The sequence below is a fragment of the Malus sylvestris genome, chromosome 7 (genome assembly GCF_916048215.2).
Source record: "Malus sylvestris chromosome 7, drMalSylv7.2, whole genome shotgun sequence".
Taxonomy (NCBI): domain Eukaryota; kingdom Viridiplantae; phylum Streptophyta; class Magnoliopsida; order Rosales; family Rosaceae; genus Malus; species Malus sylvestris.
This window is the reverse complement of record NC_062266.1, coordinates 10,864,695-10,870,694: the sequence shown is the minus strand read 5'-3', so window position 1 is coordinate 10,870,694 and position 6,000 is coordinate 10,864,695.

The window sequence follows — 6,000 nt, the reverse complement described above, 5'->3', positions numbered from 1 at the left end:
ATTGTATTAATAAAGTGATTTACATCAATTATTTACAAAGAGACCTATCTCTAATGGTAATCTTACAAAACTAAAAATATACAAGATGATGCATTGAATTATCAGTTGAAGAGTTGGATATCCCACCTCTTCCAGCAACATAATCGTTGAAGTAGTTGCAATAACACGTAGCAGGAAACCTCCTTGGTGAGACCATTTGAAACTTATGTCTTATCACGCCCCTGCAAGCTAAGCAGGCGGCGGAGAACGGGAAGCTTGGAGAAGAGGAAACTTAAACCAAGTGGAAGACAAGCCCTTGGTGAGGAAGTCAGCAACTTGATTTGGGGAGGCAACATAACCCACAACAATTTCTTTACGTGTAACTTTTTCTCGGACATAATGATAATCAACCTCAACATGATGCATACGAGTCTAGTCAACAAGATTGGAAGCAACAGCAAGAGCACTAATAGTATCACACCATAAACAAGGTGGTGTAAGATAGAGATAAAGACATGAAATAAGTTGCGAAACCATGACAAAGTAGCAGCAGTATAGGCTAATTGACATACTTAGTTTCAGTTCTTGAATGTGAAACCCCACATTGTTTCTTGGAGCTCCATGAAATTAAGTTTAACCCCAGAAAGATACAATAACTCCTTGTGGAACAACGACCATTGGGATCTTCTGCATAATCGACATCTGCATATATGTGTCATGATTGTTAAAGAACTAGAACGATATAACAGTCCATGATCATGGGTACCCTTATGATAACGTAATATACGTATTACCGCAACCCAATGTACAGTTGTATGAAAATTCATAAACTGACAAACCTAGTTTATGGTGAAAGCAATATCTGGACGTGTGAAAATGAGATATTGTATGGCTCGCACAACACTTTTTTTTTTTGGGGGGGAACCTCGGCGGTACGAGGGAAATTTATTGATAAGAAAAAAGAAGTTACACCTAGACAGAGGGGGACATAAACCTAACCCCTCATAGAACAATAAAAAAGAAATACAAGGGGGGGGACATGCACTTACCCCTTTTGAGAAAGGAAATACCGGAAAAAGAGGGGGGACATAGACCGTACCCCTCTTGGAAAAGAAAATACAAGGAAAAGACTAGGCGGACATAAGCCCATACCCCTTTAAAAACCTTAAAAGGTAATAACCTGCAAGACAAACTGCAAGACAAAAGGGAAACCAAAAAGGTTAGGAAAAGAAAGGAGAACACACATCAAGAAGAGGAGACAAACATGTAGGTTGGCATGCCCAAGAGATCTGAGTGCAGAGGAGGAAGGATCTCTATTGGGGGAGTGGAATGCCAAACAAGTGAAGATGATAGAAGCCCTAAATTGGCTAATTTGTCAGCAGCAACATTCCCTTCTCGAAAAATATGAGAGCAATGAAAACCCATGTTCTGCAAATGGAGAGTAAAATTGTTCCAGCGTGTCTGGAGCGACCAAGGGGGAGAGAAACATCCAAAAGCAAAACATGATATTACACTAGAAGAGTCGTTTTCAAGCCATAAATTTTGCCAGCCCCGCGCGTGGGCCAATTCGACAGCAAGGATGACAGCATGGAGCTCCGCATAGAAAGAAGTACGATGGCCCAAGCTTAGGGAGAAACCACCAAGAAAATAACCCGCAGAATCTCGAAAAACCCCGCCACATGCCGCAAGACCCGGATTACCTTTGGCAAGGCCATCAGTTTTCACTTTGACCCAAGAAAAATGAGGGGGTTCCAAAGAACAGGGACAATAGAAAGAGCTTTACAAGAGTTGGGTGATATTCCAAGAGAGACTAAAAGTTGCCTATCCAAAATGCCTCGTACATGGCCAGGGGTGAGAGCTCCAACCTGCCTAATCCAGGCCAAGGTGGAGCGGCAGAGACATGAGAATGAGGGAGCTCGCACAACACTTCTAAACTCCGTGGCATCAGGAAGTGGATCACCTTCAAAAAGGGAATCATTTGCGGCCATGGGAAGCAGGTGTTTGAAGGGGTTTACAATCCATTTTCGTGTGTCAGAGAAGATCCTTTATTTATTTGGCTTGCGATAAATGGAAACATGAAGCTGTTCGGGAAACCTCCATACCCAAGAAATAGTGCAACAGCCCCAGGTCTTTCACTGGAAACATTAATAAAACCAAGTTAAGCAATAAGCTTTCTAATCTGCGATACACTATTGACAGTAACCAATATGTTATCAACATAAATTAACAAATAAATGATCGTGGTTCCATCAAAATAAGTGATTAAAGAAGAGTCGACTTGAGATGCAACAAATCCGAGCTCCTCAGGGTGATGAGAGAAACACTGGAACTTTTTCTCGAAATGCGAAAGAATATGGTAATTGGTTTACAAGATGCTCTTAGGGAGTCTTGTCTTCTCGGATTCCAGCTTTCTTCCCTTGGGGCTTGTTTGAGACCGTAAAGGGAATGTTGAAGTTTGCAGACATTATGTGGAAATTGAGGATCAATGAAACCCTGGGGTTAGACGCATACAGACTTCCTCAAAGAGAGAACCATGCAAAAATGCATTTTGGACATCCAACTGATGAATTGGGCAATTATAATGCAAATCCATGGAAAGAATGAGTCTGATTATGGCATGAGTAACCACAGAACTAAACGTCTCTTCATAGTATATTCCTTCTTGTTAATGAAATCCATTGGCAATGAGGCGAGCTTTAAATCCTTCATGTCACACCCCGATCCCGATATACGTCCAGGATCGACACATGACGTCACCAAATACCCGTATCTCAACGTACCTCACCTCTAGGATATGGCAAATCAAAACTCAAGAATCGAATCGCAGTGGTAATTTTTCATATACTTTATGGTTGCATCTAACCTCCTAGTTAGACTGCCTACGTACCCTCATTAGGGATCAAGCCATTCGTAGTTCGTCGTTCACTAATTTAGACATTTATTCCAGCGCGTTCTAACAGTAATACATAGCATTCTGTAATCAATTATTAGAACTTGACATGCATGACATGCATCATATAAATTCCATGTTTTCAGCATGATACTTCCATTCACAGCATGTCACATATCAAATAACCAACGAAACACATATTATTCTCAAGCCACATTGATCAACTAAAATAATCAAAATAATAACAACCATAACCAAGGTCATTCCACAATCCCGTCAATCAATCAATTCATGAATCAAATATACATGATCTTAGCATTTAATTATGTTAACCAATGAATGCAATAACATATCATTTCACGAATTTAACCAAGGAACTCTATATAATTTCCTACTTGGATTATGAGCAATAACATGGTAAATCTATTTTATATTCACAAGGTCTATTGTGGGTAATTCTCATTCACTCAAATCTAGGGTTTTAGACTAACCTTATAGGAATGAGCGAGAGCAAGGATTCCGAACCACTCAACGAAATCCAACAACATCGGGTTCAGGATCACTTAATGGAACCAAAATATCAAGTTGTTTCTCATAATCTACCCGACCTGTCATATGCAAAATCAATGCCTACATCATGATAATGGTGCGCCGGCCAAACAAAACTCGGATAATCTGCAGAGCTCAGGTGAGTGACAATAATACAAGTATGTGATAATCAATAAAAATAAAGACCATCGACCACAGTTTATAAACCTCAAATATAAGTTCGTAAATATGAAAACATAGTCAAGTCTCTAACAACTCCAAAGGAGTCACCCAGACATCCAACGGCTTTTCCCATTCAAACCACCAAGATTCTCAAAAACCATCATTCATATGTACATTAAAAACTAGGGCTCGAGGGACGCAGTTTGGCCGAAGCCTACATAAGTAATCAAACAGGAAGTGGCCCTTTATCGCGGATTAACCAAGCAGAACCACTCCTGCTGTAACCAAGTAGGCAGTGACCCCTATCGCGGATTAACCAAGCAAAGTCACTCATACGCATCTGTTAGGCAGTGATCACCTATCGCGAATTAACCAAGCATAATCACCCATAAGTGTGTGTGTGTGTGTGTGTGTGTGTGTGTGTGTATGGCCATACCAAAGATATAAGGATCACATATCGCAGATTAAAGAAGCACAATCCATAGAAAATATGGTTCCCTATCGCGAATTAACCAAGCAGGACCAAGATAACCAAGTAGGTAGTGACCCCTATCATGGATTAACCAAGCAGAACCACTAGTGACCCCCTATCGCGAATTAACCTAGCAGGGTCATAATCCCCTACTAGCCCTCAATTTACAAAACATTTCAATATCCAATTCGAATCAATTTTCCACAAATATTACCAATCCATGAATCAAATCACATTTAATAAAAATAGATCGATGGCCAATTAGAAAAGAATCACATTTTAACAGAAAACACATTTATAAAACCAAGTCATATCCACAAAGGATATTAATATAAAGAATTGGGTAATCACCATATCACATATATTAAAGTCACTCACCGAGACAAGTCCGCAAAGCTTCACTGAGTCTCTAGTAATATTAATTTTAGTAACTCAAATGGTTCAAGACCTATTGAACAAAAGTCAACTGTGGGGTCCACACCCTAGCAATTTAATCTGGAAGATCCACACATCACAATCTAGATCCGTATCTTCCTAAGGTCCACATTATGCTCAAAGAACAACATAGTAAAATCTCATCGCGATCCGACAGTCGGATCTCCGCCAATTGCTAGAATTAGGTGGCGATTAACAATTAATTTTACTAACTTAGAAATCTAATTCAGGAAGATTGGTACGTCGGATTCCCAATCCGTCAATCCCAGTTATCCTTAAATATTATGTTCTATAACACATTAGGGTTTGGTGACAATCCAACAATCGGATTGGCGATTCGTATTTTGATCAAGTAATATATCGTAATGAAACTAACTTCAAACAATCAAATTATGTCATATGGATATCAATTATGGAATCAGGGCATCTAATTGAACTTAGGAAGACATCATCAGCCCACTGGGCACGCGCCAACGTGGGTGGCGGTCGGCCACCCTGACTCGCTGGAAAATTCAACTATTTTAAAAAATTACCAAATTTTACAAACAAGTAGATGTTAGTGAGGGAAGAAATTTTCATACCTGTGGCCAAGTCCAATTCGGCCGAGAAGTGTCCCAATTTCATCCAAACCCGCCAGAAACACTAGAAATGGGTGTTCCTTGATTCATCGCCAAAACGAATTCCGACGCCTCATCCAATGTTTGGGCCTTGCTCCGGGGAGTCTATTAGTAATAGTGATCGACGGTAATCATTGTCGAAATCACCGTAAAATGAGAAAACTTGCCGGAAAACCCTCGGCAATTTGTGGCTTCGACCTAGAAAAATGGAAAGGAAAAATGGAAATCTAACACTACATGGATGTATGACTCGTCAAGAGCTTTCCATGGACACCAAGATCACCCAAAACGGATGTCGTATGAAAAATATATCGCCAGGTCAAAAATGGTGGTTCACGGGTGAAAATGACCCATTTTAGGTCTCTCATTTCCCCTCCTTACTCTCCCCTCCCATTGGTCACTCTTCCCTTCCTTTTCTCTCCTGCACCCTCATCTTCTTCTCTCTCCCGCTGCCACCTAGCATCATCCAGTCCCTCCTTTCTTCTTTTTTTTTTTTTGTAAGGGTAAATTACACCGTAGCCCCTCAGGTTTTGAGGTTTATTACAACCCCATACAACATCTTTAAAACATTTCACTTTCATACATCAAGTACTATTTTATTTCAAAATAATACCTCCGTTACATTTTCCATCCATTGATCCGTTAAGTACTGACGTGACTGCCAAATGTGTGCCACATGGCTGCCAAAAGTATGCCACGTGGCAAAAATAATAATTAAAAAAATTTTTTTGAAAAATCTGAATCTTCTTAAAAAAAAAAACCAAAACTTAGAAAATGCAGAACCACCCCCGCAACCTCTCCCTACCCTTCTTCTCCCTCCCAACCACCTCCCTCTCCTCCACTCTCTTCACCTCCCCTCCCATCCAAAAACCCACCCCATCCCACCCCACCCCCAC